Genomic DNA, 12690 nt, shown 5'->3' with positions numbered 1-12690 from the left:
GCTGGCAAGGTGCAGAGGTGCCTTCAGAGACTGGGGCAGCACTGCTGGGCGGATGTGACAAAAAAAAAATCCGCACTGCCTACCACCTGACTTTGTTACGCCTCTGGTTACTAAGAACTTGTTATAATAATTTTAAGGTCTTACATATAAAAAATAGATGTTCATAAATGTACCAGGCAAACACAAATATGTAAACCACATGTCTGAAACCCACAGAGAAGTCCTGAAACCATTTTCTCTCTCCCAAAATGACCTCAAATATTTCTCTGCAAGGTTGAAGGAAATGGGAAATCTCCCCATTGTCTCTTTCACAAATCCTGTCTTAAGGGCACATCTAAGCTATGAATAGGGTGTGAGCCTGTGACTGTGACCCGTATTCAGGAATTGAGTAATAAAAGAGTGGCCAGGATGCCTAGGTAATGTAAAGGTAAAGGACCCCTGACAGTTAAGTCCAGTCGCGAACGACTCTGGGGTTGCGGCGCTCATCTCACTTTACTGGCCGAGGGAGCCGACGCTTGTGCGCAGACAGTTTTTCCGGGTCATATGGCCAGCTTGACTAAACCACTTCTGGTGAAACCAGAGCAGCGCACGGAAACGCCGTTTACCTTCCCGCCAGAGCGGTACCTATTTATCTACTTGCACTTTGATTTGCTTTTGGATTGCTAAGTTGGCAGGAGCTGGGACTGAGCAATGGGAGCTCACCCTGTTGTGGGGATTTGAACCACCAACCTTCTGATCGGCAAGCCCTAGGCTCAGTGATTTAGACCACAGCACCACCCCCGTCCCACCAGGATGCCTAGGTAATCCAATCAAGCAACCTAGCAGACAAGAAAAAAAACAACGCACTCAGATTTCTGTTGTAGGCTGCCCCTTCTGTGATGTATGTATGATGTTTCTGGGGGTGGCCTTGGACTCCAGGGCGGGCAATTTAAAATGTCTATATAAGGGCTTGCGCACATGGCTTGGGGTCCCTCCTCCCACCCTTGGGGGGGGAGCACCTTCTTGCAACAGCTTTAATAAAGATCAGGCTTACTAGCTGCTTTGCTTCTCAATATTCTCTGGTTGGTCTCTGTTATTTTCTCCTACCGACAGAGAACCTACAAAAGGGCTCTTGGGTACCCCATAAGGGAAAGAGCAGTTTTTTTCTCATAACAATCTAAATATATGTCTCTTTTTCCATGGGAAATAGCTTTTTGAAAGTGTGTGATTAAGTGAGTCTATGTGGGTGTTAAGGGTGTTTAAATTATGTGTGCATCTGGCTCAGCCCTGCACTTGAATGTGGCCCCCAGCAGGTTTCCACCAAGGTAATGTGGCCTTTGTCTAGGAAAGGTCCCCCACGCCTGGTTCAAGGCATGGCAACAACTTCCCTTCTTTCCAGGTGCAATGCAAAACATCAAATGAGCAGAACCAGGACCAAAGTCAGAATTTTTGCAGCAGCAACCAGAGCTGGTCAGCTCTCTTACACGCAGGGCCAAATAAAAATGTAAAACAGCTAAAAACTCAATGCAAGTCCTCAATGCCTTTAAATACAAGCAATTTGAGTTTTTCAAATAATGTTAATGAGATTCTAATTAAATTTAAACATTGGTGTCAACCAGGTACAGTGGTGCCTCGCAAGACGAAAAGAATCCGTTCTGTGATTCTCTTCGTCTAGCGGTTTTTTCGTCTTGCGAAGCAAGCCCATTGAAGGATTAGCTTTTAGCGCTATTAGCGGCTTTTAGCGGCTTTTAGCGGCTTATCTGCTGATCGGATCAGCTGATAAGCGGCTTAGCGGCTTAGAAAAAGGGGGGGAGGAAAAAAACCAGCAGGAACTCACAAAACATTGTCGTCTTGCGAAGCAAGCCCATAGGAGATTCGTTTTGCGAAGCACCTCCAAAACGGAAAACCCTTTCGTCTAGCGGGTTTTCCGTCTTGCGAGGCATTCGTCTTGCGGGGCACCACTGTACTGTGAAACACATCACTGGCCAGAAGGCTTCAAGGCAGGTGAGATGACTAGATAGTTTTCTTTCTTTCTTTCTTTCTTTCTCTCTCTCTCTCTCTCTCTCTCTCTCTCTCTCTCTTTCTCTCTGCTAAATACAGTGGTACCTCAGGATCCTGAATGGAACGTAAGATGCGACGGCGCGTCTGCGCATGCGCGGATCGCGTTTTGCCGCTTCCACGCATACGCGTGACGTCATTTTGAGCATCTGCGCATGTGCGAGCAGCAAAACCCGCAAGTAACACATTCCGTTGCTTCCGGGTTGCCCCAGAGCGCAACCCGAAAATGCTCAACCCGAAGCACATTCAACCCAATGTATGACTGTAAGATGAGTTCAGACTTGCACTCTTGTTCGCTCTCTCTCTGAAACTTGAATATTTTTAAATCAATATATCTTTGAGGGCCCTCACAGACACAGACGTAGCATATAGTCACGTTGTGGTATATTAAATGCTCAGATGAGCACAGCTGTGCTGGCTGGCTTATATTAGCAGAAACTGGGGACACTGTTATCTCTTTTTCAACCTGCAAAGGCTTTATTAAGCTAAAACTCCCCTCTGGGTACAGTAACCAATGAAAAAGCAGACTGTTGGATGTTTCTGGCTCGCCTGATGTGTATTCTGACTTTGCCCCTGGCTAGGACTGAATGCAAGTCAATGTCTCAGGGTGAGGGTTTGCTATGAAACGGTCCAGGGTGGGGGCGGGGGAGAATGCCATGGCAACCAATGGGAAGCTTGAGCATTTTGGACATTCGCAGTTGGTCTCTCGTCAAGACTGAGCATGCTGTTGTGTGCTCAGTTACAGCAAATATTGTCTAAATGACTTACAGTGTGTGAGAGCGAGGGACTCTCCAGGAAAATATGCAGTACTCCGAGAACAATCACACCGGGATACTCCCAGTGATGTACAATGAGTTTGGTTGTTCACACCTGGTATGCAAAAGGTTTATAACATTATAACAACTTATGACAGGGGGAAAACCCAGACCATTCAAAAGGAAAGACTATTTTCAACTAATCCAGTGGTTCCCAGTTAACTAAGCACTGTCGACCCTCTGTTTTTCAAGAGCCAAGCTGCTTTTGAAAATCTCGACATCTCTGAGGCATTCTCAAAGTAAAGGAAGGATTGAACTCTGATTAATAAGAATACACACAGAGGCTTGAACCAGCAAGACTGTGGGAAGGGTACGTATAATAATCTGTCTCCACCCTGTGGCCCAGGTCGTTTTATTCACAAAAGAACTTTTTACAGAGTGTTCGTAAGAACCAATCAGATTTCTTCTGAGCATTTCAACAAACCCCACATGGGGACAAAGTTAAACTACCAAAACTAATTAAGCATGGGGTAAATAAAACAAAACTACAAATGAGTGCATTTAGCAACCCCTGAGGTCATAAACAATACACATGATAAGAAGGATGGCCAGGAAGACAGTGATCATTGTCACTTTCAGGTGAGATCTGTTTCCTGGCCCTAAGATTAACATCCTAAGATTAACATATCAGAAAAGCTACATCAAAAGAAGCTGCCCACTATCTTTGATGACCCAGGATGCCTGCCTGCAGTACGTGACTTGTCAAGCAAGAGAAATGGACAGTAGAGGAAATGGCCAGAGATGCAGAGGGCTGTGGGATTTGATCAGAAATTGTCAATGAATTAAACCCAGTCAATGCCATGCTTTCACAGCGGATGCAATGGCTTGATGCATATTTTATAATTCCTCATAGTAATCCCATCTGACCCCACACTCTGGATATTTGCACTCCTACAATCTCTGTGGTAGTTTTTGTTATGTGTATGGTACCATGGAAGCCCTGAGTGAGTTACAAGGACCCTCCGGGGCTGTGGATCACCAGTTGGGAGCCACCGACCTAATCCACAGTTAAAACTGAAATAATTCAAGGCTGAAGGATATTGTAAAGGCCAGTAGCTGAAATGGCTTTGATAAAGGATTAGGCATATTCACGGATGATGTGTTTGTCAATAGCAATTAGCTATGCTAGAAGCCTGCAGGCAGCGAACAGGTTATTTAGCTGGAATTGATGTGAAATTCCTCTCCCTTGCTCCTTGGCCCCTAACACTGCCCACCCCAGTCCCACTAGCCTTGCCTGCTCATAATACAGCTGTGATTCAAGAAGCCCCACATGACAAAGGGTCTCTTCTATTAACCACTTTGCTGCCCCTCCAGACAGGTGTTTATGGCAAGTGCATTTCTGCCACATGTTCATTACACTGATAGTGACTAAGTGGTGGATTTATTCTGCTTTATTAGGTTGTCCTGCAGGACTTCCCCTAACGCTGCCACCCATTGCTTTCTGGAGGGGCTAAAACTCAACAAAAGTGCAGGAAAGATAAGTCAAAGCAACAGTTGTTATTAACTCTTCTTCTTTGGAAATCACTCGTAGCCGAGTAAGATTGTCTTCCATGAACACGGTCTTAACGGTGAGTCCGTAAGTGACTGTGGAGGGCAATTCTGGATCCACACGTCCTTCCACAGTGGGGACACAGGTTTCCGGGTGGGAGTTGATCACGGTGAGGGTTTGCCAAACATACCTTCCTCTTAGCATGTTTCTTCCTTTCGTCCTGAGTCCTGAGTCTGAGCGTCTTCAAGGTCCATGACACCTTTGGGTAAAGGCTGGAGTGCTCGCAGGCCAGTGTTTCCCAGTTATCGGTGTTTATCCTACACTTTTTTAGATTTGCCTTGAGAGAGTCTTTAAACCTCTTTTGTTGACCACCAGCATTATGCTTTCCATTTCTAAGTTCGGAAGAATTTCTTTGGAAGATGATAATCAGGCATCCGAACAACATGACCAATCCAACCAAGTTCATGTTGAAGAATCATTGCTTCAACACTAGTGATCTTTGCTTCTTTCAGTACAGTGGTACCTTGGGTTACATACGCTTCAGGTTACATTCGCTTCAGGTTACAGACTCCACTAACCCAGAAATAGTGCTTCAGGTTAAGAACTTTGCTTCAGGATGAGAACAGAAATCGTGCTCCGGCAGCGCGGCAGCAGCAGGAGGCCCCATTAACTAAAGTGGTGCTTTAGGTTAAGAAGAGTTTCAGGTTAAGTACGGACCTCCAGAACGAATTAAGTACTTAACCTGAGGTACCACTGTACACGGCATTAGTTCACCTGTCTTCCCAAGTGATGTGTAAATTTTTTTCAGAGACACCGTTGATGGAATCTTTCGAGGAGTTGGAGATGGTGTTTGTAAGTGGTCCATGTTTCACAAGTGTACTTTAAGGTTGGTAGTACGATAGCTTTGTAAACAAGCATTTTGGTTTCCCTGTGAATGTCCCAGTCCTCAAACACTCCGCACTTCAATTGGGAGAAAGCGACACTCGTAGAGCTCAGGTGATGCTGGATTTCACCACCAGTGTTGGCCCTTGTGGAAAGGTAACTGCCCAGGTAGGAGAAGTGATTGACACTTTCCAACGTTACACTACTGATTTGGATTTGTAGCGCTGCAGAGGTGTTGTTTTGTGCTTGTTTGTATAGCACTTTGGCATTTTGGATGTTGAGTGACAGGCCAAGCTTTTTGTAAGCTACTGTGACGATATTTAGGATGGTTTGGAGGTCATCAGAGGAGTGTGTACACTTCTTCCTTGTTGTCATGTTTGTTTCTTTCAAGGCACAGCAAATCTAGGATCTCTAGACCAACTCCTGATCTACTCTAGCCCTCTGGCCAATGCAGGCAATGTGGTGTCCTCCAGATGTTGTTGGACTCCAACTCCCATCAGCCCCTGCCAGCATGGCCAATGGACGGAGGTGATGGGAGTTGTAGTCCAGCGGCATCACATTGCACATCCCTGGACTCAATGGCCTACAAAGCCTCTTCCATCACCATCATTTATCATCATTGCCCTTCACTTGTCTGCCTCTTCCCCATTAAATCATGCCAAAGGTGGCTCACAACATTAAAAAAACCAACTTCTAACAGTAGCAAAAAATAGAACAGTCATAAACAAAACTTTAAGAATAAACCACAAAAATATACAATAACATTAAACAATCTGCACATACTTCACAACACGATCTAACAAGAAAAATACAAAACCATACAACTGTATGTTTTGATTTCTGTATGTTTTTCTATATGATTTCTATATGTTTTTAAATACCTGGGCTTTGTGGTCAAGAGGTCAGGCCGTCATATTGATTGCAAACTAGCTGTAGTAAAAATGTGTTGCTGAAAGAGCTTGACAACAACTGCACAGGCGTGTCTTTAAAAAAACAACAACAACAGCATTGTTTTCTTTAATGACACGGATAAAAGTGTAGCTGTTCCTTGTTTGCTGTTTTCTCTCAGCGGGGAGACATTGCACAGTTTGGCTGCCAAAATCCATAGAAGCAAGAAAGGGCCATTTTTCGCTCGGTTTGCTTCAAAGGAATCTGTTCATGTGCTGGATTTGCCTTCTACTGCTGCATTGATTTTCTAAAAATTGGTCCATTTCATTAACCTAGGCTCAGCATTTTTCTTGTTAATACCTGATACATCCTTTCCTGAGAATCCTTTGAAATGTGCTGATGTGTTTATTGTTCTGTGGGTGAACCAGGAGAGAAAGAGGCCTTTACCATATTTTTTGCTCTATAAGACTCACTTTTTCCGTCCTAAAAAGTAATGGGAAATGTGTGTACATCTTGTGAAGCGAATGCAGGCTGCGCAGCTATCTCAGAAGCCAGAACAGCAAGAGGGAGTGCTGCTTTCACTGTGCATCAATCCCTCTTGCTGTTCTGGCTTCTGAGATTCAGAATATTTTTTTTCTTGTTTTCCTCCTCCAAAAACTAGGTGTGTCTTGTGGTTTGTTGTGCCTTATAGAACAAAAAATATGGTATACAGTGGTGCCCCGCAAGACGAATGCCTCGCAAGACGGAAAACTCGCTAGACAAAAGAGTTTTCCGTTTTGGAGGTGCTTCGCAAAACGAATCTCCTATGGGCTTGCTTCGCAAGACAACAATGTCTTGCGAGTTCCTGCTGGTTTTTTCCCCTCCCCCCCTTTTTCTAAGCCGCTAAGCCGCTTATCAGCTGATCCGATAAGCCGCTAATAGCGCTAATCCGCTAATCCGTCAATGGGCTTGCTTTGCAAGACGAAAAAACCGCTAGATGAAGAGAATCACAGAACGGATTCTTTTCGTCTTGCGAGGCACCACTGTATTTTTTTGAGCATGCCCTGTCTGATTATTTCAAATAGGTCTACCATCGAATCATAGAGTTGGACGGGATCCTGAGGATGATCTAGTCCAACCCCCTGCAATACAGGAATATGCAGCTGTCTGATGATGGGTTTATGCCAAAAGTGAGGGCTGATGGAAGTAAAAAAAAGATTAATGAGTCATCTTTATTAGATATGAATTCTAGCTTTCTCTCCAAAAAGGATCCGGTAACACTGCAAATTGGATGGGAGACCCTGTGCTGAAATTCCTGCATTGCATGAGATTGGGCTAGATGATTCTTGGAGTCTCTTCCTGCCCCAAGGAGCTTACAATCAAACATTCAGCGCAGTGAAAACAATGGGAGTTGTCATTTGAGCAGCATCTGAATGAAGGCATGTAGGCTCCTGAGAAACTGAGCGGATGAACAGTTGTACAAAAAGGCCGGGAAGGAAAATGCATCTGGAATAGAATAATTTTTGAAAAAAGAAAATGTGCAAAAGATCCCGAAGGAGAAAAAAGACCGACTGAATGAACCAGTAGTAGAAGAAGAAATACAGCGAGCAATAAAAGATTTAAAAATGGGGAAAGCGCCAGGACAGGATGGAGTTCCAGCAAAATATTACCAAAAATTGAGTCAAACCCTAATTGCACCCTTGAAAGGAGTAATGAACAACATATTAGCAAAGGGAGAAATCTATTAGAACGTAAGACACCATGGTGGCTCTCGCTGCTTGAGGCAACGCATGTAAAAAAGACAAATACTGTATGAGTAAGAATTGGGCCACCTATGAACAATTAGTAATAGAGATGGAGAACCAATGGAAGCTAAAGGCATAGGAAGGTGTAAAATGTATGGTGAATGATTGGTTGCATTATCGTCAAGTTTGTAGGGTTAAAAGAAGTTTTGTAAGGAGCAATATATAAATTATTGTGAAAAGAATTAGGAATAGGTATTAAGATTTGAATTTATAGCAATAACTGTAATAATAAAATGCATAATTAGAAAGGATTTTAGAAAACCATCAGTTGAGGTTGAAGGAAGTCATAGGCTGTGATAGCCGAAGATTTTTAAATGATGTTTAAAAGGATGACATGCTGGAAAATGTGTGTAAAAACGAATAAAAATTATTTTTAAAAAAGAGAGAGAAACTGAGCTGATGGGAATTCATTGCAGATGAAGAGGTTCTTCCAAGGTAAACTATTGCGTTCAATAAATGCGTGCCCCCCCCCGGCTTTCATTGATAGCTGCCAATGCGCCCCACACCTTTCGAAGCATATATTAGCTCTGAACTGAACACATCTTAACTTGGGGAAGAGGCTAGACAGAAATGCAAAAGGAACATATGACATTGGGATTCTTGTCCCCAAGCAAGCTCAGACAGTTCAATTAAACTCCGCTGAATTATGCCCGCCATAAAGTCGGTTATTACCCTCGTTTGTCTTAACTTTTAATTACTTGTTTATTCAAATATTTATAAATTGTGCTGAGCACAGCCAAGCCTGATTGAAAACTTCTGAGAAATCAAACAAAGGAGTCAGGGTGGGCGGTGGACCCCTTTGCAGCTGATCCTAAAAATTCTTACTTGGAAGTCCCACTTCACTGAGTGAGACTTACACTAAAGTACGTGTGCATAGCATTTAAGCTACGGATAACAGCGTGAGGGCTCGCTTAGTTGAGTACACGTAAAGGAACCTAATCACGTGAAATATACTCGGAGTCAAGTGTGAATTTCATGCTCTTTATTCAGCTCTTAGTAGCAATGAAGGAAACTTTCCCCAAAACGTCCAGCTATATATATATTATTGACACAATGAGCCCTGCGTGATTGGTGAATTCTAGGCTGCTCTTGTAGGCCAATCAGGTTGCGGATTCACCTCCTCCAGAAGCCTGATTGGCTGCTCCTGCAGGCCAATCAGGTTGTGGATTCACTTCATCCAGGAGCCTGATTGGCTGCTCCTGCAGGCCAATCAGGTCGCTGATTCACTTCATCCAGGAGCCTGATTGGCTGCTCCTGCAGGCCAATCAGGTTGCGGATTCACTTCCACCTGGAGCTGGATTGGGTGGCTCCTACAGACTAATCAGACTGCTGCATTCTGGATCCTATTGTTCTAGGATTCAGCTCAGTACATCATGATTACTCAGAAGTCAGTGTCATTATCCTATACCTCCTGTTGCTCAGTGAGTCAGTGTGCCTGGCTGTTAGACCAGAAGGTTGGTGGTTCGAGCCCACCTAGGGATGGCTGTGGGTAGGATTACTGCTTTCCAGGGGGTTGGACTGTATGACCCTTGGGGTCCCTTCCAACTATACAATTCTATGATTCTATGATTCAGTTCAATGCAACTTATCAACTACTACAGGGGTGGGGAACCTCAGGCCTGAGAGCCCTCTATCTGGTCCCTGGGCCACAGAAGTTCCCCAGCCACCCATACTAGTGACCTTGCTTCATACCCCCACCTTGAGTGTTTTTTTCCGTCCAGCTAGACTACACCCTTGAATGCCTCCTGCTTCACTGGATAGAGGGTAGAGGGGGTTATATGTAGAACTATAGAAGGGGAAGAAATGGAGGCAGTGAGAGATTTTACTTTCTTGGGCTCCATGATCACTGCAGATGGTGACAGCAGTCACGAAATTAAAAGACGCCTGCTTCTTTGGAGAAAAGCAATGACAAACCTAGACAGCATCTTCAAAAGCAGAGACATCACCTTGCCAACAAAGGTCCGTATAGTTAAAGCTACGGTTTTCCCTGTAGTGATGTATGGAAGTGAGAGCTGGACCATAAAGAAGGCTGATCGCCGAAGAATTGATGCTTTTGAATTATGGTGCTGGAGGAGACTCTTGAGAGTCCCATGGACTGCAAGAAGATCAAACCTCTCCATTCTGAAGGAAATCAGCCCTGAGTGCTCACTGGAAGGATAGATCCTGAAGCTGAGGCTCCAATACTTTGGCCACCTCATGAGAAGAGAAGACTCCCTGGAAAAGACCCTGATGTTGGGAAAGATTGAGGGCACAAGGAGAAGGGGACGACAGAGGACGAGATGGTTGGACAGTGTTCTCGAAGCTACCAGCATGAGTTTGACAAAACTGCAGGAGGCAGTGGAAGACAGGAGTGCCTGGCATGCTCTGGTCCATGGGGTCATGAGGAGTCTGACATGACTAAACGACTAAACAACAACAACAACAACTGTTGCAAATGTACACTTTGGCCGGCACTCAGGGCCAGTGGGTTCAGCATCTTGGGGATATTCTTATTTAATTAAGTCCTGGCTCAAGCCTCCACTTTAGGAAACCAGTGACTCCAGTTTGGATATCTGAGTGGCAATCCTTTCACACATAATATGCACACGCTCCCATTGAACGCTGCTCACTAGCAAGCAGGTGTGGATCAAGAGATGAACAATGCAGCACAAAAATATATTTTAGTCTGGAATGTCCCATCTTCTCCCAAGGTCCAGCTAATGCATAGGAAGTCTGTGGGAACCCTGACCAGCAGGCGGCAGTAGAGAGGCTGCAGCAGCGACTTGGGTACAATGCAAGAGAGAACTCCAGCAGGTGGCAGCAGAGAGGTTGCAGCAGCAACTGAGGTGCATTTCAGTAAGGCACAGCAGGTGGCAGCAGAGAGGCTGCAGCAGCAAGGTGGGGATGGACGCGTTGCAAGAAAGAACTCCAGCAGGTGGCAGCAGAGAGGCTACTGTGACTGCAGCTCCAAGCTCTAAGGCAAACTAAGGCCCGGGGGCCGAATTGGTCCAATCGCCTTCTAAATCCGGCCCCTGGACAGTCTGGGAATCAGTGTGTTTTTACATGAGTAGAATGTGTCCTTTTATTTAAAATGCATCTCTGGGTTATTTGTGGGGCATAGGAATTCGTTCTTTTTTCCTCCTTCAAAATATAGTCCGGCCCCTCACAAGGTCTGAGGGACAGTGGACTGACCCCCTGCTCAAAAAGTTTGCTGATCCCTGCTCTAAGGTTCTCCCCACCTAGCTGGAGTTCAGCAGTTCAGCCAGTAAAGTTTAGCAATCCAGCAAAAAGCATTCTGCAGGAGACAAGTTCATCTCTTCAGTTGTCTCTCCCCTTCTTAAAGAGATTCTCTCCCTTTCACCTGTGTGGCATAGTGCATAGGATGGATGGCGGCTAACAGATTGAGATTGAATCCCGACAAGACAGAAGTACTGTTTTGGGGGGACAGGGGGCGGGCTCACCAGAGTGGTGCATGCTCTAGTTATCTCCCACTTGGACTACTGCAATGTGCTCTACATGGGGCTACCTTTGAAGGTGACCTGGAAACTACAACTAATCCAGAACTTGGCAGCCAGACTGGTGACTGGGAGCAGCCGCCGAGACCATATAAAATGAAAGACCTACATTGGCTCCCAGTACGTTTCCGAGCACAATTCAAAGTGTTGGTGCTGACCTTTAAAGCCCTAAACGGCCTCGGTCCAGTATATCTGAAGGAGCATCTCCACCCCTATCATTCTACCCTGACACTGAGGTCCAGCACCGAGGGCCTTCTGGCGGTTCCCTCACTGCGAGAAGCCAAGTTACAGGGAACCAGGCAGAGGGCCTTCTCGGTAGTGGCGCCCTCCCTATGGAACGCCCTCCCACCAGATGTCAAAGAGAACAACAACTACCAGATTTTTAGAAGACATCTTAAGGCAGCCCTGTTCAGGGAAGCTTTTAATGTTTGAGGTATTGCAGTCTTTTAATATTTTTTTGGAAGCCGCCCAGAGTGGCTGTGGAAGCCCAGCCAGATGGGCGGGGTATAAATAATAAATTATTATTATTATTATTATTATTATTATTATTATTATTATTATTATTATTATTATTATTATTACTTAGAGTGTCCGACTAGGCTCTGGGAGACCAGGGTTCGAATCCCCACCCAAACATGAAGCTCCTTTGAGCCAGTCCCTGCCTCTCAGCCTAAACTACCACACAAGGTTGTTTGGCTAAAATGAGAAGAGAGAGCACCATGTACACCAGCTTGAGCTCCTTGGATGAAAACAGGTGGGTTATAAGTGCAATAAATAAACAAGGAATAAAGTTTTCCCTCTCCCTGACCAGATCTGTGACCCCTGCTACCTAGAGGTCACTAAAAGAATATTTAGCACAACATAGGGCTTGAACCCACGTCCCTGAGATTAAGAGTCTGAGGCATTTCCACATGATATGGTTGGCACAGACCAGCATCAGTGCTCTTACTGAGGGTAGCTAGCTCACAAAGGGTTTGTTAATTTATCTCAACAGTTACAATAAAACACAGGAGTGCAACTCTATCCAACGTGCAAAGAATACAGTACAGTGGTACCTTGGTTCTCAAACGCTTTGGTTCTCAAACGCTGAAAACCCGGAAGTAAGTGTTCTATTTTTTTAATGCTTTTCAGAAGCCAAACGTCCAATGTGGCTGTCGGCTATTGTTTCCAGGGCACCTGCCCCAATCAGAAGCTGTGCCTTGGTTTTTGAACATTTCGGAAGTCAAACAGACTTCCAGAACGGATTAAATTTGGCGCTTTTGTTTTTGCTATTTCTTTGGCGTGTTTGTTTCTGAGGCTTT

This window comes from Podarcis bocagei (genome assembly GCF_964188305.1).
Source record: "Podarcis bocagei genome assembly, chromosome: 3".
NCBI classification, from domain to species: domain Eukaryota; kingdom Metazoa; phylum Chordata; class Lepidosauria; order Squamata; family Lacertidae; genus Podarcis; species Podarcis bocagei.
This window is presented reverse-complemented; position numbering follows the sequence as displayed.